General features: G+C 46.0%; 1 pseudogene across 1 annotated transcript in view; it reads right to left on the bottom strand.

Annotated features, from left to right (window-relative positions):
* Positions 1–5,052: 5,052 nt before the first annotated feature.
* Positions 5,053–26,937, bottom strand: part of LOC147119428 (uncharacterized) — a 66,740-nt pseudogene continuing 44,855 nt past the window's right edge. Inside the window, exons 5-6 of the transcript XR_015077881.1 lie at positions 22,243–23,242; positions 5,053–5,856 (exon numbers count right to left, since the gene is read on the bottom strand). The product of XR_015077881.1 is annotated as an uncharacterized LOC147119428 (transcript). The remainder of the gene's footprint in view (positions 5,857–22,242; positions 23,243–26,937) is intronic.

Here is a 26,937-nt window from a genome sequence, read left to right on the forward strand (position 1 = left end):
GAATCAAAGATTGGCAGGCAAAACTGTAATGGAACAATGGGCTGCCTTTAAAGAGGAAATAGTTCAGGTACAGTTGAGGTACATTCCCACTAGGGGGAAAGTCAGGGCTCCCTGGATGACGAAAGAGTTAGAGAATATGATGAAGCAGAAGAAGAGTGCGTATGACAGATGTCAGGTTACAAATACATCTGAGAATCAGGCTATATATAGAAAGGTCAGAGGAGAAGTGAAAAAGAAAATAAGAGGGGCAAAGCGAGGGTATGAGAATAGAATGGTATCCACTATAAAAGGTCATCTAAAAGCCTTCTATAGACATTTAAATAGTAAAAGGGTAGTAAGAGGGGGGGTGGGGCCAATTAGGGACCAAAAAGGAGATGTATGCATGGAGGCAGAGGGTATGGCTGAGGTACTAAATGAGTACTTTACATCTCTCTTCACCAAGGAAGAGGATGCTGCCATAGACACAGTGAAGGAGGAGGTAGTGGAGACACTTGATAGGATAAAAATTGATAAGGAGGAGGTATTAGAAAGGCTGGCTGTACTTAAAGTAGATAAATCACCAGGAGCGGATGGGATGCATCCTTGGATGCTGAGGGAATTGAGGGAGGAAATTGCGGAGGTACTGGCCATAATCTTCCAATCCTCCTTAGATATGGGGGTGGTGCCAGAGGACTGGAGAATTGCAAATGTTACACCCTTGTTCAAAAAAGGGTATAAAGATAAACCCAGCAACTACAGGCCAGTCAGTTTGACCTCGGTAGTGGGGAAGCTTTTAGAAACAGTAATCAGGGACAAAATTAACAGTCACTTGGATAGGTGTGGATTAATTAAGGAAAGCCAGCACAGATTTGTTAAAGACAAATCGTGTTTAACTAACTTGACTGAGTTCTTTGATGAGGTAACAGAGAGGGTTGATGAGGGTAATGCAGTTAAGATGGTGTACATGGATTTCCAGAAGGCGTTCGACAAAGTGCCAGATAATAGGCTTGCCAGCAAAGTTGAAGCCCATGGAATAAAAGGGACTAGTGACAGCATGGATACGGAGTTGACTAAGTGACAAGAAACAGAGAGGCGTGCTGAACTTTGGTGTCAAAAACAGGAAGGCAGATTATTATCTAAATGGCAATAGATTGGGAGAAGGGGAAGTGCAACGAGACCTGGGTCATTGTGCACCAGTCGCTGAAAGTAAGCATGCAGGTGCAGCAGGCGGTTAAGAAGGCAAATGGTATGTTGGCCTTCGTAGCGAGAGGGTTTGAGTACAGGAACAAGGATGTCTTGCTGCAGTTGTACAGGGCCTTGGTGAGACCACATCTTGAGTATTGTGTGCAGTTTTGGTCGCCTTATCTGAGGAAGGATGTTCTTGCCATGGAAGGAGTGCAGCAAAGATTCACCAGGCTGATACCTGGGATGGCAGGAATGACGTATGAGGAGAGATTGGGTCAATTGGGCTTGTACTCGCTGGAGTTTAGAAGAATGAGAGGGGATCTCATTGAAACTTATAAAATTCTGTCAGGACTGGACAGACTAGATGCTGGAAGGATGTTCCCGATGGTTGGGGAGTCCAGAACCAGGGGTCACAGTCTAAGGATAAGCGGTAAGCCATTTAGGACAGAGATGAGGAGGAATTTCTTCACCAAAGAGTGGTGAACCTGTGGAATTCTCTGCCAAAGAAGGCAGCGGAGGCCAATTCATTAAATATATTCAAGAAGGAGTTGGATATATTTCTTAAGGCTAAAGGGATCAAGGGATATGGGGAGAAGGCAGGAACAGGGTACTGAATTTGGATGATCAGCCATGATCTCATTGAATGGCGGAGCAGGCTCGAGGGGCCGAATGGCCTACTCCTGCTCCTGTCTTTTATGTTTCTATGAACAGTTGTTTTTCGGACTAGAGGAAGGTATACAGTGGTGTTACCCAGGGGTCAGTACTAGCATCACTGCTTTTCTTGATTATATATTAATTAATTGGATGCAGGTGTACAGGGCACAATTTCAAAATTTGCAGATGACACAAAACTTGGAAGCATGGTGAAGAGTGAGGAGGATAGTGATAGACTTCAGGAAGACATAGACAGGCTGGTGAAATGGGTGGACACGTGGTAAATGAAATTTAACGCAGAAAAGTGTGAAGTGATACATCTTGGTCGAAAGAATGAGGAGAGGAAATATAAACAAAGTGGTACAATCCTAAAGGGGGTGCACAGAGAGACCTGGGGGGTATGTGTGCACAAATCGTTGAAGGTGGCAGGGCAGGTTGAGAAAACAGTTAAAAAGGCTTACGGAATCTTGGGCTTCATAAATAGAGGCATAGGACTCTAATTTCCAAGCCCCATGGAGGTGGGTTTGGAGGCGGGAGCGGTGCAAAAATTGCAGAGTCGGAGGGCACGAACCCATCCTGCCCCCAACCCGCCTCCGTGCCAATGTCTCAGGAGGCGGGTATCCGACCTGTGCTGGGAGCTGCCTCCCCGAGGTGGGAAGGGGATTAGTACAAATTAACTGCCTGTTAACAGGTAGTTAACAGGCAGTTTTTTGCCTAATCCCTATTTTTAGCCCTGAAGTGTGGGCTTCCCGACGGCTCCGAACCACGCCAAGTTAGCGAGACGGACCATCGATCTGAAGGGGTTGGAGAGGTCGAGATGTCCGTTGTGCATGTGAGTGATGGCTGCATGTGTGCAGAGGTAAGTGTGTGAGGTAAATGTAAAGTGTTTTAATAAGTTTTACTTACCTTTACTTTCTCCTGCAGGCTTCCTTCCTCCGGTTCTCAGGAGTCCCTCAGTTCACCGGCACAGAAAGCAGAATGGCCGCTGAAATGTCAAAAGCTGCAGCTTCTGCTTTCTGGTCTGGAGAGATCTCTAACTGAATCTGTGTAGAAGGACTCAAGTTAGAAGACAGATTGTCAGTGTTTGACAGCTTCACAGAGCTGTCAAACGCTGATTTTTCATCTGTCAAAAGCTCTTTTTTCTTTTCTTTCCAGTTTTGAAGAAGGGTTTGACCCGAAACGTCAACTCAAATTTCTCTCCACGGATGTTGCCTGACCTGCTGAGTTTTTCCAGCATTTTCTGTTGTTATACCAGGTGTCCCTTAATTGGCCTGCTGAGCCCGCTGGGCGGGCTTAACAAGGTCAATCAAGGGAAAATAGTGTGGGTTGGCCACAAGTCGATGGAGTTGGGACTACAACCCAAAAAGTGGGAGTCCCGCCTCCATCACGTCCCCATTGACAAAATCCAGCCCATAGAGTACAAAAGTGTGGAAATTATGATGAACCTTTATAAAACACTGGTTTGACCTCAACTGGAGTACTGTGTCCAATTCTGAGCACCACACTTTAGGAAGGATGTGAAGGCCTTAGAGAAGGTGCAGAAAAGATTTACAAGGAATGAGGGACTTCAGTTACGTTGATAGACTGGAGAAGCTGGGGTTGTTCTCCTTGGAGCAGAGAAGATTGAGAGGAGATTTGATAGAGGTGTTCAAAATCATGAGGGGTCTGGACAGAGCAGATAGAGGGAAACTGTTCCTATTGGCAGAAGGGTCGAGAACCAGAGGACACAGATTTGTGATTGGCAAAAGAACCAAAGGTGATGTAAGAAAAAACTTTTTTACGCAGCGAGTGGTTAAGATCTGGAATGGTAGACTCAATCTTATCTTTCAAAAGGGAGTTGGATAAGTATCTGAAGGAAAAACATTTTCAGGGGAAAGTGCAGGGGAATGGGACTAGCTGAGAGATGGCACAGCTCGACAGGCCGAATGGCCTTCTTCCGTGCTGTAACCATTCTATGATTCTATGAAATCCCTCTGAATCCCAACCTTTACTAGTCTCTCACCTTTTAAAAATATTCTGCTTTTCCATTCTTCCTACCAAAGTGGATAACTTCACATTTCTCCACATTATACTCCATCTGCCACCTGCTTGCCCACTCACTGAACTGGTCTATATTTCTTTGCAGCCTATTTACATCCTCCTCACTGCTTACTTTCCCACCTATTACACTTGGATCCCTCATCTAACTCATTGAAGTAGCTGAGGGCCAAGCACTGATCCTTGTGGTACCACACTAGTTACACCCTGCCACCCTGAAAATGTCCCGTTTATCCCTACTCTCTGTTTTCTGTCCATTAACGAATCCTCAATCCATGCGAAGATATTACCCCCAAACCCATGAGCCCTAACCTTGTGTAACAACCTATTGTGTGGCACCTCATCAAATGCCTTCTGAAAATCCAAATATACTACATCCACTGGTTCCCCCTTATCTACCCTGCTAGTTACACCCTCAAAAGGCTCTAATAGATTTTCCAAACACGATTTTCCTTTCATAAATCCATGTTGACTCTGTCTGATCATATTGTGATTTCCCAAGTGCCCTGTTACCATGTCCTTAATAATACGTTCTAGTATTTTCGCTACTATTGATGTCAGGCTAACTGACCTATAGTTCCCTGTTTTTTCTCTCCCTCCTTTCTTGAATAGCGGGGTTACATTTGAAAGAAATTTCCAGGAAGCAGTTGTTGGCCAAATTCAACTCCCACAGGGATGGGGAAATCTATAATAAGCACAGAATCGGTCAGGATTTAAAATTTATTTTACAACAGATATGAAGGGCTCTTACATTTGGGATCTTTCTTTATTCTGTCCACTCAAGGAGTTAGAAAACAGATTTTCTCCTGTGAATATAGAGCTGGCTTATTGGGCCGTGATTTGTTTACTTGTTCATCTTCTGTTAAATACATTTCCTGAGGGAATTAAAATCTAAACCAGGTTCTGAGGTGTGATGCTCTATTCACACATCGAAGGTGAGAGAGATGCTATGGGGCACACGCTAAGTCCAGTAGCTGAAAGTGATTTACAGACTGAGTTTGGTGTTTAGTGATCCCGGGCATGTTATCGATGCCTTCCCTGCATAACAAGGCTAGGAGAGGCACTCTGGAATGTATGGGGAGCTGGGACTTGTCCATGAGAGTAACCAAAGGTATGAGAACTGAAATAATCTCGAGTTAGAAAGGAGAAAAGGCCCAAAAATGGAGCAGTCGGTAACAGGACATCAATTAGTCTCCTCTTATCTTGGAGAAATCAAGGACTCGACACACTGTGTGTTTGATACAAAGCTGATTTATTTGCCATATCAATATATTAAACTCCAGCCCAGTTATTGGGTTACTAACATAATCAGACACAAACCTCAATTGTCAGAATGAACATGGTTCAGTCCTGCATGTGACTAACAGCAGAATCCAACCACTGCAGTCATTTGTGAACTCGCTGGTGTTTCAGCAGGTGGGATGACAGAGTGAATCTCTTCCCACACACGGAGCAGGTGAACAGCCTCTCCCCAGTGTGAACTCGCTGATGATTTAGCAGGTGGGATGACTGAGTGAATCCCTTCCCACACTCAGAGCAGGTGAACGGCCTCTCCCCGGTGTGAACTCACTGGTGTGTCAGCAGGTGGGATGACTGAATGAATCCCTTCCCACACACGGAGCAGGTGAATGGCCTCTCCCCAGTGTGAACTCGCTAGTGTGTCAGCAGGTGGGATGAATTGGCAAATCCCTTCCCACACACTGAGCAGGTGAATGGTTTTTCCCCAGTGTGAGTGTGTTGGTGTGTCAGCAGATCTCTTGTGCTTTTAAAGCTCTTCCCACACTCAGAACATTTGAAAGGTCTCTTTTCAGTGTGAACAAGTTGGTGTTTAGTGAGGTTGGCTAATCGAGCAAAAACCTTCCCACACAATGTGCAGGTGAATGGCCTCTCCAGTGTGAACTCGCATGTGTTCAGTGAGGCTAGATGACTGCCCAAACCTCTTCCCGCATTGAGAGCAACTGAATGGCCTCTCTCCAGTGTGAATTCGCTGGTGGTCAGTGAGGTTCAATAACTGCCCAAATCTCTTCCCACAGTGAGAGCAACTGAACGGTCTCTCCCCAGTGTGAACTCGCTGATATGTCAGAAGGTGGGATGACTGACTGAATCCCTTCCCATACTCGGGGCAGATGAACGGTCTCTCCCCGGGACGGGGAGCTGAATCCCTTCCCACAGTCCCTACATTCCCACGGTTTCTCCATTTTGTGGATGTCCTTGTGTCTCTCCAGGTTGGACGATCAGTTGGAACCTTGTCCACACACAGAACACGTGTACATTTTCTCCCCACTGTGAATGGTGTGATTTTTTTCAGGCTGTGTAACTGGTTAAAGCTCTTTCCACAGTCAGTGCACTGGAACACTCTCACTCGGGTGTGTGTGTCTCAGTGCTTTTCCAGTCACACTGATGTTTGAAATCTTTTCCCACAGACAGAACAGGCAAACATTTCTCCTTCCACATTCAAAGGCTGATGATATTCCCTGTAAAAGCAGTTTACAAAAGACATCACTAAGTTCAGGATAAAAATGCAGAACAGATAATTCCAGTTTCTATGGAACATTCTATCCTCTCTTATTACATAGAATTACATAGATTGTACAGCACAGAAACAGGCCATTTGGCCCAACTGGTCCATGTGGTGTTTATGCTCCACACGAGGCTCCTCCCATCTCTCGTCATCTCCCCCTATCAGCATCTCCTTCTATTCCTTTCTCCCACGTGTTCATCCAGCTTCCTCTTAAATACATTATGCTATTCACAAACATTCCTGTTTGTGGGACCTTGCTGTGTGCAAATTGGCTGCGTGTTTCCCACATTACAACTCTGAACTCACTTCAAATAGTACTTCATTGGCAGTAAAGCGCTTCGAGACGTCCGGTGGTCGTGAAAGGTGCTCTATAAATGCTATTCGCCTCAACTGTTCAATGTAGCTGCAAGTTCCACGTTCTCAGCACTCTCTGGGTGAAGGAGTTTAATCTAAATCGTACTTTCCTGGGCAGCCAATCAGCACTGCTGCCTCTTTTGTGCATTTCCTGGTGAGGTGAAACAGTTGATATTTTCTGATCAAAAAGAGCTGAGCTCGGCAGCATTAGTCCTGTTTTGCCTCCTTTGGAGACCAGGTGTACGAGCAGAGTGAGCGCAGCCTTCACAGCAACCGCAATAAAATTGTTACAGTTGTGAAGGACCACAAACAAAGTATGTGTGTCGATTATTGTCTGACTGCGCTACTGTGACATTTTAAAGGTGCTATATAAAGGTAAGTTGTTGTTGCTGGTGTGAGTTTGCGGTGTGTAAATGCTGCCCTTCTCACAGCCTGTAAAAGGAGTTTACAAAAGCCATCACTGTGAGTCCAGGATAGAAATTGACAAGATTCTCTCCTCCTGCTTCCTGGCAAGGGGGCCGCGCATGCGCCCTGCTGCCCCCTGAGCCTCTCAAGATGGTGGCCGTTACCCCGGGCCTGTCACCGGGAGAAAGCCGCGCAGCTGCCGCCCCGCTCGGGGCAAACGCCCGGCCCGGAGGCTCTTGTTCGGGGCCTGAGGCCCACCCCGGGTGTTTGTGAAGCGGATAATGTTGAGTGTTTTAATAATGGGGCCTGGGGCCGCACTCGGGGTGTGAGCAGCCCGCGTCCCCTCGGGGTTCATGAACCCGCTCCCTGAGCTTGGGGTGTGAGCGGCCCGCGTCCCCCCGGGGTTCATGAACCCGCTCCCTGAGCTCGGGGTGTGAGCGGCCCGCGTCCCCCCGGGGTTCATGAACCCGCTCCCTAAGCTCGGGGTGTGAGCGGCCCGCGTCCCCCCGGAGTTCATGAACCCGCTCCCTGAGCTCGGGGTGTGAGCGGCCCGCGTCCCCCCGGGGTTCATGAGCCCGCTCTCTCACCTGATGTGTCAGCGGCTGCTGCCAAGGTCCGCGCATGCTCAGCTCATACTGTCCGGGTGATTGACGGGAGGTCCGACCAATAGGAAGCGAGAGGGGCGGGTCTGGAGGACCGAGCGGTCGGCGGGTCCTCCAACCAATCGGAGTGTGTGAGGGGCGGGGCTTGACCTTCAAACCTGTACAACAGAAGGAGAGCTGAGCATGCGCGGGAGAGGCTGATTGTTGGGCAGTGTGAGCTGAGCATGCGCGGGAGAGGCTAATTGTTGGGCAGTGTGAGCTGAGCATGCGCGGGTGGCGAGGCTGCAGCAAGTCAGAGGGCGGCGGGTTAATGAACCCCGTGGGGACGCGGGCTTCACATACCCCGAATGCGGCCCCAGGCCCGATTATAAGAGCAGTGAACATTATCCGCCCCCACCCGCGGGTTCCCGTTTCACTCCGGCCCGAATCTCAACAAAGCGTCAAACTCCGGGACAGACAGGAAGTGAGTCAGGGAGCGTCTGTAAATGAAGGAGAAATGGTGACTGGTCAGGGAGCGTCTGTAAATGGAGGAGAACTGGAGACTGGTCAGGGAGCGTCTGGAAATGGAGGAGAAATGGAGACTGGTCAGGGAGCGTTCCTCCCCTAAACTGAGAAATATTACACAGGGACAGTTTATAGGGAGGGACCGAGTGTGGGAAAGGGGGTTTTAGAAGTCCGGAATTAAAATTAAAATATTGTCACGATTAAATTAGACTTAGAATGAAATTCTAAACACAAGACCGATTTTCTTTATTTCATATACATATGACCTGCTGAGTGTTTCCAGCATTTTCTGTTGTTATTTCAGATTTCCAGCATTCGCAGTATTTTGCTATTGTATGTTTACATAGAGGCTGCTAGATTCTGAATTAAAAGACTAACTGCCCAGAAACTCTTGAATTGAAGCTTTTTTTCAATTCCTCCTTGGCTTCACCCCTCCCTATCTCTGTAACCTCCTCCAGCCCTACAACCCTCTCAGAATGCTGCGCTCCTCCAATTGTGGCCTCTTGCATGTCCCCAGTTTTAACCGCTCCACCATTGGCAGCCGTGCCTTCAGCTACTGGGCCCTAAACTCTAGAATTCATTCCCCCAAACTCCCCAAGTCTCTTTCCTCTTTTAAGCCACTCCTTAAAACCTACCTCTTTTGCGCTGATATTTCCTTATGCTGTTTGGTGTCAAATTTTGTTAACGCTCCTGTGAAGCACCTTGGGACATTTTACTATGTTAAAGGCGCTACATAAATGCAAGTTGTTGTTATTCTCTACACAGAGACCTTCCCTGTTGGAGATGTCCATAAACATCATTGTGCTGTCTAGGCAACGGGCAAAGCCATCTGTCTTAACTATCAATTTAAGAAGTTTATAGTTCCAATTAACTCCTGAGGCACAACACTCAATTGTGGGAAGAAAATATAGTTACAAAAACAATCTGCCAAGCCTGTGTCTACGGAAGATCGAGTTAGAGCGAGCACATCTGTAAAAGGAATGCAGCTGGAAGTAATATTCCTTGTAGTTCGATGAAGGCCCTTTGTTAGTTCATTAATTGTAAGTTTAGTTTGAGGTTGTTTGTTCTGTAACTTTCCTTCAGCAGGATGATCTGATTCACAGATGTAACAAGAATCACGCAGGCTCGACTTTTCGGGCCTTAATAGAGGGGCAGTTAGCAGCTTGGTTGAGAGTCCGTACCCCGGGGATAAGAAAGCTGACTGCTGCAGTCAAGGTGGAACATCTTGTGGTGCCTCCCAGATCTGCTAACTATCAGTCTGCTCAGTTGGTGGACACTGCCTGTCAGAAGAACTTTACTACACAACTATAATATTGTATGAATATCATAATTAGTATTTGTTTGTAGAATCTGTTATATAAGGAAAATTTTCACAGCGGGGAGTAACCATATATGTGTTCTGTGTGTAGACGAGGCTTCAACCGATCGTCCAACCTGGACAGACACAAGGACACCCGCACCATGGAGAAACCGTGGAAATGTGGGGACTGTGGGAAGGGATTCTCTTGCCCATCTGAGCTGGAAACTCATTGGCGTATTCACACCGGGGAGAGGCCATTCACCTGCTCCATGTGTGGGAAGGGATTCACTCGTTCATTGAACCTCACTGTACACCAGCGTATTCACACCGGGGAGAGGCCGTTCACCTGCTCTGTGTGTGGGAACGGATTCACTCGTTCATTGAACCTCACTGTACACCAGCGTATTCACACCGAGGAGAGGCCGTTCACCTGCTTGGTGTGTGGGAAGGGATTCACAGAGTCTGCCAACTTCGCTTCACACCAACTTGTTCACACTGATAAGAGACCATTTAAATGTTCTGACTGAGAAGACCTTTAAAAGGAAAAATGAGCTGCTGACACACCAGCGAGTTCACACTGGGGAGAAGCCATTCACCTGCTCCATGTGTGGGAAGGGATTCACTCAGTCATCCCATCTACTGAAACACCAGTGAGTTCACAAGTGACTGCAGGGGTTGGATTCTGCTGTTAATCACATTCAGGACTGAACCATGTTCATTCTGATAGTTGGGGTTTGTTTCTGATGTTAATAACTCCCTAACTGGGCTGGAGTTTAATCTTCTGGATATATGCCAAATAAATCAGCTTTGGTTCCAACACACAGTGTGTCGAGTCCTTGATGTCTCCACGATAACAGGAGACTAATTGATGTCCTGTTACCGACTGCTGCAGATTTGGGCCTTTTCTCCTTTTTAACTTTAGATTATTTCAGTTCTCATACCTTTGGTTACTCTCATGGACAAGTCCCAGCGACCCAAACCTTCCAGAGTGCCACTCCGAGCCTTGGTATTTCACCTACTGGGCTTAGTGTGTGACCCACAGCATCTCTCTCGCCTTCGATGTGTGAATAGAGCACCACGCCTGCAAATCTGGTTTATATTTAAATTAATTCAGGAAATGTATTTAACAGAAGATCAACAAGGAAACACATCACGGCCCAATAATCCAGCTCTACATTCACAGGAGGAAGTCTGTTATCTAACTCCTTGAGTGGACAAAATAAAGAAATATCCCAAATGTAAGGGCCCCTCGAATACTTTAATACCTTTCAAATCGTGACTGGTTCCTTCTTATTCTAGAATTCCGCATCACTGTGGGAGTTGATATTGGTCAGTTTGCTCAGATGGCTCGAGTATGGTGTTAATAACGCCAATGTCGCAGGTTCAATCCCTGTCCTGATGAGCTACACTGTTTCGGCACGGGCTCGATGGGCCGAATGGCCTCCTTCTGTGCTGTAACCATTGATTCTATGGTCAAAATCTGCTAATTGGAAATTTCTCACTAAAAGAGTTAACGGTGGATAGGTAATGGCAAACATTCAAAGATCGCATGGATAAACTACAGAATTTGTTCATCCCAGTTTGGCATAATAATAAAACAAAAAAGGTGACTCAACCGTGGACAACAAGGGAAATTAGGGATAGCATAAGATCCAAGGAGAGGACATATAAATTGGCCAGAAAAAGCAATAATCCAGAGGATTGGGAGCAGTTTAGGATTCAACAAAGGAGGGCAAAGGGATTAATTAAGAAGGGGAAAATAGAATATGAGAGTAAGCTTGCAGGGAACATAAAAACTGACTGTAAAAGCTTTTATAGATATGTGAAGAGAAAAAGATTGGTGAAGTCAAGTGTAGGTCCCTTGCAGTCAGAATCAGGGGAATTTATAATGGGGAACAAAGAAATGGCAGACCAATTAAATACATATTTTGGTTCTGTCTTCACAAAGGAGGACACAAATAACCTCCCAGAGATGTTGGGGAACATAGGGTCTGATGAAAGGGAGGAAGTGAAAGAAATCAGTATTTGTAGGGAAATGGTGTTTCGGGAAATTGATGGGATTGAAGGCCGATAAATCCCCAGGGCCTGATAACCTACATCCTAGGGTACTTAAGGAAGTGCCCTAGAAATTGTAGATTCATTGCTGATCATCTTCCAATATTCGATGGAATCTGGAACAGTACCCATGGATTGGAGGGTAGCTAATGTTACCCCACTATTCAAAAATGGTGGTAGAGAGAAAACGAGGAATTACAGACCGGTAAGCCTGACATCGGTAGTGGGGAAAATGCCAGAGTCCATTATAAAAGATGTAATAGCAGCACACTTCGAAAACAGTGATAGGATCGGACAAAGTCAACATGGATTTACAAAAGGTAAATCGTGCTTGACTAATCTACTGGAATTTTTTGAGGATGTAACTAGTAAAATAGATAAGGGCAAACCAGTGGATGTGGTGTATTAGAACATAAGAAGTAGGAGCAGGAGTAGGCCATACGGCCCCTCGGGCCTGCTCCGCCATTCAATAGGTTCATGGCTGATCCAAAATTAGACTCACGTCCACTTCCCTGCCCTCTCCCTGTAACCCCTTATCAGCTAGGAAACTGTCTATCTCTGTTTTAAATTTATTTAATGTCGCAGCTTCCACAGCTCTCTGAGGTAGCAAATTCCATAGATTTACTACCGTCTGAGTGAAGAAGTTTCTCCTCATCTCAGTTTTGAAAGGGCAGCCCCTTATTCTAAGATTATGCCTCCTAGTTCTAGTCTCACCCATCAGTGGAAACATCCTCACCACATCCACCCGATCAAGCCCCCTCACAATCTTATATGTTTCGATAAGATCGCCTCTCATTCTTCTGAATTCCAATGAGTAGAGGCCCAACCTACTCAACCTTTCCTCATAAGTCAACCCCCTCATCTCCGGAATCAACCGAGTGAACCTTCTCTGAACTGCCTCGAGAGCAAGTATATCTTTTCTTAAATATGGAAACCAAAACTGTACGCAGTATTCCAGGTGTGGCCTCACCAGTACCCTGTGTAACTGCAGCAAGACTTCCCTGCTTTTATACTCCATCCCCCTTGCAATAAAAGCCAAGATTCCATTGGCCTTCCTGATCACCTGCTATACCTGCATACTAACCTTCTGTGTTTCATACACCAGGACCCCCAGATCCCTTTGTACTGTAGCACTTTGCAGTTTCTCTCCATTTAGATAATAACTTGCTCTTTGATTTTTTCTGCCAAAGTGCATAACCTCACACTTTCCAACATTATATTCCATCTGTCAAATTTTTGCCCACTCACTTAGCCCGTCTATGTCCTTTTGCAGGCTTTTTATGTCCTCCTCACTCACTGCTTTCCCTCCCATCTTTGTATCGTCGGCAAACTTGGATACGTTGCACTCGGTCCCTTCCTCCAAATCGTTAATACAGATTGTAAAGAGTTGGGGTCCCAGCACTGACCCCTGCGGAACACCACTAGTTACTGATTGCCAACCCGAGAATGAACCATTTATCCCAACTCTCTGTTTTCTGTTAGATAGCCAATCTTCCACCCATGCCAGTATATTGCCCCCAATCCCATGATTTTTTATCTTGTGCAGTAATCTTTTGTGTGGCACCTTGTCAAATGCCTTTTGGAAGTCCAAATACACCACATCCACTGGTTCCCCTTTATCCACCCTGTTTGTTACGTCCTCAAAGAATTCGAGCAAATTTGTCAAACATGACATCCCCTTCGTAAAACCATGCTGACTCTGTCCGATTAAATTATGCTGATCCAAATGTCCTGTTACTGCTTCCTTAATAATGGACTCCAACATTTTACCAACCACAGATGTTAGGCTAACTGGTCTATAGTTTCCAGCCTTTTGTCTGTCTCCCTTTTTAAATAAGGGTGTTACATTAGCAGTTTTCCAATCTGCCGGGACCTTTCCTGAATCCAGGGAGCTTTGGAAAATTACCACCAATGCATCCACAATCCCTACTGCTACTTCTCTCAAGATCCTAGGATGTAAGCCATCAGGTCCAGGGGATTTATCCACCTTTAGTCCCATTATCTTACTGAGTACCACCTCCTTAGTGATTTTAATCGTGTTTAGCTCCCCCCCCCCTATAGCCCCCTGTTTTTCCAGTGTTGGGATATTTTTAGTCTCCTCTACTGTAAAGACTGATACAAAATATTTGTTCAGCGTTTTTGCCATCTCCATGTTCCCCACCACTAATTTCCCGGTCTCGTCCTCTAAGGGACCAACATTCACTTTAGCCACCCTTTTTCTTTTTATATAACTGTAGAAACTCTTGCTATCTGTTTTTATATTTTTTGCTAGTTTACTTTCATAATCTATCTTCCCTTTCTTAATTAATCTTTTAGTTATTCTTTGCTGGCTTTTAAATGCTTCCCAATCTTCTATCCTCCCACTAGATTTGGCTACTTTATATGCCCTTGTTTTCAGTTGGATGCTCTCCTTTATTACTTTACTAAGCCATGGATGGCTGTCTTTTCTTTTACGCCCCTTTTTCCTCACTGGAATATATTTTTCTTGAAAGTTGTGAAATATCTCCTTGAATGTACACCACTGCTCATGTACCATCTTACACTTTAATCTATTTTCCCAGTCCACTTTAGTCAACTCTGCTCTCATACCTTCATAGTCTCCTCTTTTAAGCTTAGTACGCTGGTTTGAGATCCAACTCTCTCACCCTCCAACTGAATTTGGAATTCAACCATGTTATGGTCACTCATTCCAAGGGGCTCCTTTACTAGGACATTTTTTCTTAATCCTGTCTCATTACACAGGACCAGATCTAAGATTGCCTGCCCCCTGGTTGGTTCAGTTACATACTGCTCAAGGAACCCATCCCTAATGCACTCTATGAACTCTTCCTCAAGGCTGCCATGCCCAATTTGATTAGTCCAGTCAATATGAAAGTTAAAATCCCCCATGATTATAGCTGTTCCCTTATTACAAGCCCCAACTATTTCCTGATTTATATTCCGACCAACAGAGTTGCAACTGTTAGAAGACCTATAGACTACACCCACTAGTGACTTTCTCCCCTTATTATTCCTTATCTCCACCCAAACTGTTTCACGATCATGATCCTTTGACCCAATATCATTTCTCACTATTGCAGTGATTCCATCCTTTATTAACATAGCCACCCCACCTCCCTTTCCTTCCTGTCTGTCCTTCCTAATTGTCAAATACCCTTGTATGTTTAGTTCCCAGTCATGGTCACCTCGCAGCCATGTTTCTGTAATGGCCACCAGATCATACCCATGTGTAGTTATTTGCACCGTCAACTCGTCTATTTTGTTACGAATGCGTGCATTCAATAAAGAACTTTTAAATATGTTTTGTGACAATTTATTCCTGCTTTTACCCCCTTTACTTCACTACCTTTATCTTTATACATTCTGTCCCTTCCTGACATGCTCTGGTTCTTAATTCCCCCACTGCTACCTTGCTCTATTGCCTTCTCCGCTGACATTTTTATTTTTTGCTCTCTTGAAACCTCCCCCCCACTAATTAGTTTAAAGTCCTCTCTACAGCCCTAGTTATTCAATTCGCCAGGATTCTAGTCCCAGCACTGGCCAAGTGAAGTCCGTCCCAACGGAACAGCTCTCTCCCGTCCCAGTACTGGTGCCAGTACTATGTTTCTATGTTTTCTTATTCGAATTTCAAGCTGACCAGTTCCTTCACTCAGAGAATCTCCAAGGGGACTCTTTGAATTAAACACAGCACTCCCCTCTTTTATATCTGGTATTAGAGTTACCAGAAAATTGAACACATAAACATAGAAGATAGGAGTAGGAGTTGGCCATTCGGCCCCTCGAGCCTGCTCCGCCATTTAATGAGATCATGGCTGATCATCCAAATTCAGTACCCTGTCCCTGCTTTCTCCCCATACCCCTTGATCCCTTTAGCCTTAAGAAATATATCTAACTCCTTCTTGAATGTATTTAATGAATTGGCCTCAACTGCCTTGTGTGGTAGAGAATTCCACAGGTTCACCACTCTCTGGGTGAAGAAATTCCTCCTCATCTCTGTCCTAAATGGCTTACCCCTTATCTTTAGACTGTGACCTCTGGTTCTGGACTCCCCCGCCATCGGGAACATCCTTCCTGCATCTAGTCTGTCTAGTCCTGTTAGAATTTTATAAGTTTCAATGAGATCCCCTCTCATTCTTCTAAACTCCAGCGAATATAAGCCCAATTGACCCAATCTCTCCTCATACGTCATTCCTGCCACCCCAGCTATCAGTCTGGTGAATCTTTGCTGCACTCCCTCCATGGCAAGAATATCCTTCCTCAGATAAGGTGACCAAAACTGCACACAATACTCAAGGTGTGGTCTCACCAAGGCCCTGTACAACTGCAGCAAGACATCCTTGCTCCTGTACTCAAACCCTCTCGCTACGAAGGCCAACATACCATTTGCCTTCTTAACCACCTGCTGCACCTGCATGCTTACCTTCAGCGACTGGTGCACAAGGACACCCAGGTCTCATTGCACTTCCCCTTCTCCCAATCTATTGCCATTCAGATAATAATCTGCCTTCCTGTTTTTGCCAGCAAAGTGGATAACCTCACATTTATCCACATTATACTGCATCTGCCCAATCACCCAACCTGTCCAAATCATACTGGAGTTTCTCAGCATCCTCCTCAAAGCACACATGCCCACCCAGCTTTGTGTCATCTGCAATACTTGGAGATATTACATCTAGTTCCCTCGTCTGGATCATTAATATATATTGTGAATAGCTGGGGTCCTAGCACCGATCCCTGTGGTACCCCACTAGTCACTGCCTGCCACTCGGAAAAAGACCAGTTTATTCCAAATCTTTGCTTCCTGTCTGCCAACCAGTTCTCTATCCAAGTCAGTACCTTACACCCAAACCCATGTGCTTTAACTTTAAACGCTAATCTCTTATGCGGGACCTTATCGAAAGCCTTCTGTAAATCCAAATACACCACATCCACTAGTTCTCCCTTATCTATTCTACCAGTTACACCCTCAAAAAATTCCAGTAGATTAGTCAAGCATGATTTACCTTTTGTAAATCCATGTTGACTTTGTCCGATCCTATCACTGTTTTCGAAGTGCGCTGCTATTACATCTTTTATAATGGACTCTGGCATTTTCCCCACTACCGATGTCAGGCTTACCGGTCTATAATTCCCCATTTTCTCTCTACCACCTTTTTTGAATAGTGGGGTTACATTAGCTACCCTCCAATCCATGGGAACTGTTCCAGAGTCTATAGAATTTTGGAAGAAATACCTGACCACTCAAACTTAAAAGGGCCTGTCAGTGATATACAGACTGAACCAATCACACAGCTCTGGGTCAGTTTGAATTATACCTCTCTCCAGCCTGTAATTGATGAAACTTGTAACACTGAGGCTGAAATTCCATTTCCGTGCTCCGGGGGTGCAGGCAGTGCTGGGCACAGAAGGAGCAGCAAACCGGGTTCTGAGTGGGCACAATGACTTTGCCCTTGGCCTGGGTTTTCTGATGAGCAAGAGCTGGGGCACAAGCTCTTTGCCAACGCATGGATTTCAATTCTGGGACAGTACATGGGGATTCCAACCCTGGGACTGTACATGGGGATTCCAACCCTGGGACTGTACATGGGGATTCTAACCCTGGGACTGTACATGGGGATTCTAACCCTGGGACCATACATGGTGATTCTAACCCTGGGATTGTACATGGGGATTCTAACCCTGGGACTGTACATGGGGATTCTAACCCTGGGACTGTTAATGGGGATTCCAACCCTGGGACTGTACATGGGGATTCCAACCCTGGGACTGTACATGGTGATTCCAACCCTGGGACTGTACATGGGGATTCTAACCCTGGGACTGTACATGAGGATTCCAACCCTGGGACTGTACATGGGGATTCTAACCTTGCGACTGTACATGGGGATTCTAACCCTGGGACTGTACATGGTGATTCTAACCCTGGGACTGTACATGGGGATTCCAGCCCTGGGACTGTACATGGAGATTCTAACCCTGGGACTGTACATGGGGATTCTAACCCTGGGATTGTACATGGGGATTCTAACCCTGGGACTGTACATGGGGATTCCAGCCCTGGGACTGTACATGGAGATTCTAACCCTGGGACTGTACATGGGGATTCTAACCCTGGGATTGTACATGGGGATTCTAACCCTTGGACTGTACATGGGGATTCCAGCCCTGGGACTGTACATGGGGATTCTAACCCTGGGACTGTACACGGCGATTTCAACCCTGGGACTTTTTGTTTATTCACTTATGGGATCTGGGCGTCGCTGGCAAGGCCAGCATTTATTACCCATCCCTAGTTGCCCTTGAGAAGGTGGTGGTGAGCCACCTTCTTGAACCGCTGCAGTCCATGTGGTGCAGGTACTCCCACAGTGCTGTTAGGGAGGGAGTTCCAGGATTTTGACCCAGCGATGATGAAGGATCGGCGATGTACTTCTAAGTCAGGATGGTGTGTAACTTGGAGGGGAACTTGGAGGTGGTGGTGTTCCCATGCGTCTGCTGCCCTTGTCCTTCTAGGTGGAAGAGTTTGTGGGTTTGGGAGGTGTTGCCGAAGAAGCCTTGGCGAGTTGCTGCAGTCCATCTTATAGATGGTACACACTGCAGCCATGGTACGCCGGTGGTGGAGGGAGTGAATGTTTAACGTGGTGGATGGGGTGCCAATCAAGCAGGCTGTTTTGTCCTGGATGGTGTCGAGCTTCTTGAGTGTTGTTGGAGCTGCACTCATCCAGGCAAGTGGAGAGTATTCCATCACACTCCTTACTTGTGCCTTGTAGATGGTGGAAAGGCTTTGGGGAGTCAGGAGGTGAGACACTCGTCACAGAATACCCAGCCTTGGACCTGCTCCTGTAGCCACAGTATTTATGTGGCTGGTCCAGTTCAGTTTCTGATCAATGGTAACCGCCAGGATGTTGATAGTGGGGGATTCAGCGATGGTAATGCCGTTGAATGTCAAGGGGAGGTGGTTAGACTCTCGCTTGTTGGAGATAGTCATTGCCTGGCACTTGTGTGGCATGAATGTTACCTGCCACTTATCAGCCCAAGCCTGAATGTCATCCAGGTCTTGCTGCATGCGGGCATGGACTGCTTCATTATCTGAGGAGTTGCGAATGGAACTGAACACTGTGCAGTCATCAGCAAACAACCCCACTTCTGACATTATGATGGAGGGAAGATCATTGATAAAGTAGCTGAAGATGGTTGGGCCTAGGACACTGCCCTGCAATATTGGGCATTAAACAAAATTAATAAATAAATTATACAGAAACCTGAGTTCCCAGGTCCTCAGCCCTGGTGCAAAGGACATTAGCCTCCACTTTTCCATTCCTAACTCACACCTCACACCCCGCCCAGTCTGGTTTAATTGCTGAGTGTTTTCTAACTGTGATTTCTAACTCGAGTTCAGGCCTGTCATTCTGACGGAAACATACAAGGCCTCATTTTTGTGTGTGACTTATCTGGGAAGTTTTTAATGGCTTTAATAAACTGGCAAAATGATTTTTTTTTAAAGGTGGAAAGAGGTGAAAAATGCAACTAGCGATGCCTCAAAACACACAGGACAGAGAAATCCATCAGAGCCCCTGCCACAGGACTCGATATCCATCCCCTCCACCACTGGTGCACTGTGTCTGTAATATGTACGGTCTACAAGATGACCATGGTCAGGCCGTGTGGAGTCAAAGGTCAGGCCGTGTGGAGTCAAGGGCCAGGCAGCAGAATGGATGGAAAAATGGCAACAAACTACCCTTAACTCCAACCCTCTGATTTCTGTTTTACATAAGAACATAAGAATCAGGAGCAGGAGCAGGAGTGGGCCATACGGACCCTCAAGCCTGCTCCACCATTCATTAAGATCATGGCTGATCTTCTACCTCATCTCCACTTTCCTGCCCTATCCCCATATCCCTTGATTCCTCTGAAGTCCAAATATCGAACCATCTCAGCCTTGAATATACTCAATGACTGAGCATCCACAGCACTTTGGGGCAGAGAATTCCAAAGATTTACAACCCTCTGTGTGAAGAAATTTCTCCTAATCTCCGTCTTAAAAGGCCGAACCTCTTATCCTGAGACTATGGCCCCAAGTTCTAGACTCTCCAGCCAGGGGAAACAGCCTCTCAGCATCTACCCTGTCAATCCCCCTCAGAATCTTTTATGTTTTAATGAGATCACCTCTCATTCTTCTAAACTCCAGAGAGTATCGGCCCATTCTACTCAATCTCTCCTCATAGGACAGCCCTCTCATCCCAGGAATCAATCCAGTGAACCTTCGTTGCACCGCCTCCAAGGCAAGTATATCCTTCCTTAGATAAGGAGACCAAAACTGTGCACAGTACTCCAGGTGTGGTCTCACCAAGGCCCTGTACAATTGTAGCAAGACTTCCTTACTCTTATACTCCAACCCCCTTGCAATAAAGGCCAACATGCCATTAGCCTTCCTAATTGCTTGCTGTACCTGCATGCTAACTCTGTGTTTCTTGTACGAGGACACCTAAATCTCTCTGCACAACAACATTTAATAGTTTACTACCATTTAAAAAATATTCTATTTTTCTGTTCTTCCTACCAAAGTGAATAACCTCACATTTCCCCACATTATATCCACCTGCCACCTTTTTGCCCACTCACTTAACCTGTCTATATCCCCTTGCAGGCTCTTTGCATCCTCCTCACAGCTTACTGTCCCACCTAGCTTTGTATCTTCAGCAAACTTGGACACATTGCACTTGGTCCCTTCATCTCGGTCATTAATATAGATTGTAAATAGCTGAGGCACTGATCCTTGCGGCGCCCCACTAGTTACAGCCTGCCAATTTGAAAATGGCCCATTTATTCCTACTCTCTTTTCTGTCTGTTAACCAATCCTCTATTCATGCCAATACATTACCTCCAACCCCATCTTGCTTCACAACCTCTTATGTAGCACCTTATCAAATGCCTTGCAGAAATCCAAATATACTACATCCACTGGTTCCTCTTTATCTACCCTGCTAGTTACATCCTCAAAAAACTCCAATAAATTTGTCAAACACGATTTCCCTTTCATAAAACCATGTTGACTCTGGCTAATCATATTATGATTTTCTAAGTACCGTGTTACCACTTCCTTAATAATGGATTCCAGCATTTTCCTGACAACTGATGTCAGGCTAACTGGCCTGTAGTTCCCTGTTTTCTCTCCCTCCCTTCTTGAATAGCGGGGTTACATTTACTACCTTCCAATCCGCTGGGAACATTCTTGAATCTAGGGACTTTGGAAGATCACAACCAATGAACCCACTATCTCCGCGGCCTCCTCTTTTAGAACCCTAGGATGTAGGCCATCAGGTCCAGGGGATTTGTCGGCTTTTTGTCCCATTAGTTTCTCAAGTATTTTTTTCTCTACTGATATTAATTACTTTAAGTTCCTCGCTCTCAGTAGCCCCTTGGTTCCCCACTATTTTTGGTTTACTTTTTATGTCTTCCACTGTGAAGACAGATAAAAAATATTTATTTAAAGTCTCTGCCATTTCCTTGTTCCCCAATTTAATTTCTCCTGTCTCAGCCTCTAATGGACCAACACTTGCTTTTGCTGCTCTCATCCTTTTTACATACTAGAAGCTCTTACAGACTGTTTTTATATTTCTTGCTAATTTAACTCTCATTCTATTTTCTCCCTTTTTGTCAATTGTTTGGTTTTGTGGCCATTTTTCTATCCATTCTGCTGCCTGGCCCTTCACTCCACATGGCCTGACCTGGGTCATCTTGTAGATCTTACAAACTGTTTATGGATCGCAAGCTGGTCAGAAAACAGAAAACAGAGAGTAGGGGTTGGGAGTAGCTACTCAGACTGACAAAAGGTGGGCAGTGGTGTTCCACAGGGATCGGTGCTGGGACCACTGTTGTTCACCATTTACATAAACGATTTGGACTCGGGAATCAGAGGTACAAATTCAAAGTTTGTCGATGATACCAATTTGGAAGGTAAAGTTAATACTGAGGAAGACTGCGACTAAATGCAAGAAGACATTAATAAATTTGCAGAATGGGCGGTTAATTGGCAAATGAATTTCAGTGTGAGGTGGTGTGTTTTGGTAGGAATAATAAGGCCACACACTACTTGGAAAATAAGAGTTTAAATGGGGTAGAGGAGCAAATGGATCTCGGGGTCCAGATACACAAATCACTAAAAGTAGCGACGCAGGTTAATGAGGCCATAAAAGGAGCAAACAATGGACTGAGGCTCATTTCTAGAGGAGCCTTCTGCTCCGGGCTTGGGAGCTCGGAACCACAGCCGAGAGCGGCTGGGACACATTTCATACACACCTCAAGAAAGGCCAAAGTGCCGTTTTCCCCTCTCAGTGTGGCCCTGAAGGACTGTGTCCAGGCTGCAGTTCTGTTCCCGCCGTACGATCCTCCCCCAGATTGTCCTTGCTGAGCTCCAGCCAGGTGATGCTAAACACTCAGTTGGGAAAGGTGAAAATCTACAACAATGTGTTTAACACAAAGCTGATTTATTTGACATCTATCCAGAATATTAAACTCCAGCCCAGTTATAGGGGTCATTAACATCAGCAGAAACAAACCCCAACTGTCAGAATGAACATGGTTCAGTCTTGGATATGATTAACAGCAGCAATAACAGCAGAATCCAACCCCTGCAGTCAGTTGTGAACCCGCTGGTGTCTCAGCAGAGTGGATGAGTGAGTGAATCCCTTCCCACACACGGAGCAGGTGAATGGCCTCTCCCCAGTGTGAACTCGCTGGTGTACTGTGAGTTCAGATGATCGCCTGAACCAAGTCCCACAGTGAGAGCACCTGAACGATCTCTCGTTAGTGTGAACACGTTGATGGCATGTCAGTTCCCCGGAACTTTTATAGCACTTTCCACAGTCCAGGCATTTAAATGGTCTCTCCCCAGTGTGAACTCGCTGGTGTGTCAGCAGGTGGGATGAACGAGTGAATCCCTTCCCACACTCAGAGCAGGTGAACGGACCCTCCCCGGTGTGAACTCGCTGGTGTGTTAGAAGGTCAGATGAATTAGTGAATCTCGTCCTACACTCAGAGCAGGTGAAGGGCCTCTCCCCAGTGTGAACTCGCTGGTGTTTCAGCAGGGTGGATGACTGAGTGAATCCCTTCCCACACACGGAGCAGATGAACGGCCTCTCCCCAGTGTGAGTGCGTTGGTGTACAGTGAGTTCAGATGATCGCCTGAACCCAGTCCCGCAGTGAGAGCACCTGAACGGTCTCTCCCCAGTGTGAACACGTTGATGGCATGTCAGTTCCCCGGAACTTTTATAGCACTTCCCACAGTCCGAGCAGTTAAAAGGTCTCTCATCAGTGTGAACTCGCTGGTGACTCAGCAGGTTGGATGACTGAGTGATTCCCTTCCCACACACAGAGCAGGTGAACGGCCTCTCCCCAGTGTGAACTCGCTGGTGTCTCAGCAGGTTGGATGACTGAGTGAATCCCTTCCCACACATGGAGCAAGTGAATGATCTCTCCCCAGTGTGAACTCGCTGGTGTCTCAGTAGGTGGGATGAATTAGTGAATCCCTTCCCACACTCAGAGCAGGTGAACGCTCTCTCCCCGGTGTGAACTCGCTTGTGTGTTGATAGGCCAGAGGATCGGCTGAAACCTCGTCCACACACAGAACACGTGTACGGTTTCTCCCCACTGTGAATGGTGCTTTTTGCTTCCATATTCAAAGGCTGATGATATTCAAGTTCCGATGAATCGAGTGATTTGATGTGTGCTTTGAGTTTCCCGTCTGCAAATCCTCCTCTTCTAATACCCTGTAAAATGAATTTAAAACAGGGAGCGTGAGAGAGAACCCACGAAAGAGGTAGTTTGTGAAATTGAGTTTAATGAATCTGGTCATATGTGGGGCTGGCACCAGAAAAAAGTGACCATGAAAGCTGCCGGATTATCGTAAAATCCCAACTGTTTCACTGATGTCCCTCAGGGAAGGGAATCTGCCACCTGGTCTGGGCCTACACAAGACTCTGACCTCTATGGGAGGAGAGAGAGGTGGGAGTGGGAGGGGGAGGGGTGAAGGAAAGGAACTTTACACATCTGCAACTCGACCAGAACTTTGACAGAACCTGCAAAACCCGCAACCTCCACCACCTAGAAGGACAAGGGCAGCTGTTGCATGGGAGCACCATCATCTCCAAGTTCCCCTCCAAGAATTTGTAGGGAAATGGTGTTTGGGAAATTGATGGGGTTGAAGGCTGCTAAATCCCCAGGGCCTGATAATCTACATCCTAAGGTACTTAAGGAAGTGGCCCCAGAAATAGTAGATGCATTGCTGATCATCTTCCAACATTCGATGGAATCTGGAACAGTACCCATGGATTGGAGGGTAGCTAATGTTACCCCACTATTCAAAAAAGGTGGTACAGAGAAAACGGGGAATTACAGACCGGTAAGCCTGACATCGGTAGTGGGGAAAATGCTGGAGTCCATTATAAAAGATGTAATAGCAGAGCACTTGGAAAACAGTGACAGGATCGGACAAAGTCAACCTGGATTTACAAAAGGTAAATCGTGCTTGACTAATCTACTGGAATTTTTTGAGGATGTAACTGGTAAAATAGATAAGGGAGAACCAGTGGATGTGGTGTATTTGGATTTCAGAAGGCTTTTGATAAGGTTCCGCATAAGAGATTAGCGTGTAAAGCTAAGGCACATGGGATTGGGGGCAAGGTATTGACTTGGATAGAGAACTGGTTGGCAGACAGAAAGCAAAGAGTTGGAATAAACGGGTCTTTTTCCAAGTGGCAGGCTCATGACTAGTGGGGTACCGCAGGGATTGGTCCTAGGACCCCAGCTATTCACAATATATATAAATGATCTAGACAAGGGAACTAGATGTAATATCTCCAAATTTGCAGATGACACAAAGCTGGGTGGACATGTGTGCTGTGAGGAGGATGCCGAGAAACTCCAGGATGATTTGGACAGGTTGGGTGATTGGGCAAAAGCATGGCAGATGCAGTATAACGTGGATAAATGCGAGGTTATCCACTTTGGTGGCAAAAACAGGAAGGCAGATTATTATCTGAATGGCAATAGATTGGGAGAAGGGGAAGTGCAACGAGACCTGGGCGTCCTTGTGCACCAGTCGCTGAAGGTAAGCATGCAGGTGCAGCAGGCGGTTAAGAAGGCAAATGGTATGTTGGCCTTCGTAGCGAGAGGGTTTGAGTACAGGAACAAGGATGTCTTGCTGCAGTTGTACAGGGCCTTGGTGAGACCACATCTTGAGTATTGTGTGCAGTTTTGGTCACCTTATCTGAGGAAGGATGTACTTGCCATGGAAGGAGTTCAGCGAAGATTCACCAGGCTGATACCTGGGATGGCAGGAATGACGTATGAGGAGAGATTGGGTCGATTGGGCTTATACTCGCTGGAGTTTAGAAGAACGAGAGGGGATCTCATTGAAACTCATAAAATTCTGACAGGACTGGACAGACTAGATGCAGGAAGGATGTTCCCGATGGTCGGGGAGTCCAGAACCAGGGGTCACATTCTAAGGATAAAGGGTAGGCGATTTAGGACAGAAATGAGGAGGAATTTCTTCACCCAGAGAGTGGTGAACCTGCGGAATTCTCTACCACAGAAGGCAGTAGAGGCCAATTCATTAAATATATTCAAGAAGGAGTTGGATATATTTCTTAAGGCTAAAGGGATCAAGGGGTATGGGGAGAAAGCAGGGACCGGGTACTGAATTTGGATGATTAGCCATGATCGCATTGAATGGCGGAGCAGGCTCGAGGGGCCGAATGACCTACTCCTGCTCCTATCTTCTATGTTACCTCTGACAGTGCAGCACTCCCTCAGCACTGCACTGGAGTGCCAGCCTGGATTTTTGTGCTCAAGTCTCTGGAGTGGGATTTGAACAGTTCTGAGTACATGGGGCCTAAATCTGGGGCCTTCCGTTACAATTCTGTGAGATGTAAACCGTAACCACGGCACTTACCAGCGCCTTCAGGAGAGATGCTGAGAAACCCGCTGTGTGCAGAGTGAGAATAAAATCAATGAGTCAATGATTGTCTCTCCTGGTCACTGGGACCCTGAAGCCCCGTCCACTCTTTGTTCCATTGTTCAGATGGCCGCGCATGCACGGTGCTACTTGCTGACTCATTATGGCGGCGCACAAACCCTCCCGGTTTCCCTTACAAAGATGGCTGCCGTTAACCTGGGCCTGTTCTCAGGAAAAAGCCCGGGAGCTGCAGGTTATTATTCGGGGTTTGCGACCTACGTCAGCAGTTGATGAAGCCTTTCCCCTCCAGCCGCCAGCTCCATTACTGCTCCGCGCCTCGCTCCCAACATCAGCCTGCCTGCAGCCTCTGCCCGTCTCCCGTACACCGCACTGCGCATGCTCCGAACGCAGCCTGGTATTGCACCTGCGCACTGGGCTCCTGTAGTCTGGGTGCGGCACATTCCCCACCGCGGGGTATACTGGGTAACAGCCCCATTGAAAGACCAGATTAGTGAATAGAGCATGATTTACTGTGATTGCATTGAGGACTGAACCATGTTCATTCTAGCCGCTATGGTTTGTTTCTGATGATCTTAATAACCCATGGAGATTAATATTCTTTATAAATATTTAAAAGAAATATTTGTTTCAAACACAGTGTGTCGAATTTTTGATTTTTCCATGATGAGATGAGACTAATTAATGTTCTGTTACCGACTTTTCAATTTTTCGGCCTTTTCTTACTGTAGATTATTTCAGTTCTCATCTCATTCGCCTTCTACCAGATCAAATCCCAAGCTTGCTCCATTTGTGTACATGGCTTGTGGGTGTCATAGGCTGTCTCACTTACACTCATTTGAAGTACCTTTGAACCACCCCTTTATGGAACTGTATCATTTATCACTTTTTTGGAACCGATTCAGCAAAAATCCTGCACACATATTGCATATGACAGCCTTTGAATTGTTCTGATCTTTGTAATTGTCATTGCTGATTTTGATGGTCTCGTTGATTTAATCTCTTATTACTAACATACCTTGCACTATTTATTTAATTGAGATAATTGTTTTAAATACTTCTGTTATTAGGTCTTTAGCTCCTCCATTGATCCCTGTCAATAATCCTTGTTTAGGGACTGGGGTAAGGGTGTGGGTTTAAGGATTAGTGGTTGGGGCTAGTGGTTATTGGTTAGGATTGGGGTTAATGGTTGGGGCCTATTAGGGACAACGAAGGTGATATATGCTTAGAGGCGCAGGGCAAGGCGAGAATACTCAATGACTACTTTATACCGATGATTACTAAGGAGGTGGATACTGACAAAATATCGGTAGAAGTGGAAAAGTTAGAAGCGAAAAAGGTGGAAGCAATGGAAGGGTGAAAATTAATA

The sequence above is a fragment of the Somniosus microcephalus genome, chromosome 4, assembly GCF_052327205.1.
Source record: "Somniosus microcephalus isolate GS21.2 chromosome 4, FLI_Smic_1.0, whole genome shotgun sequence".
In the NCBI taxonomy this organism is placed as follows: Eukaryota; Metazoa; Chordata; class Chondrichthyes; order Squaliformes; family Somniosidae; genus Somniosus; species Somniosus microcephalus.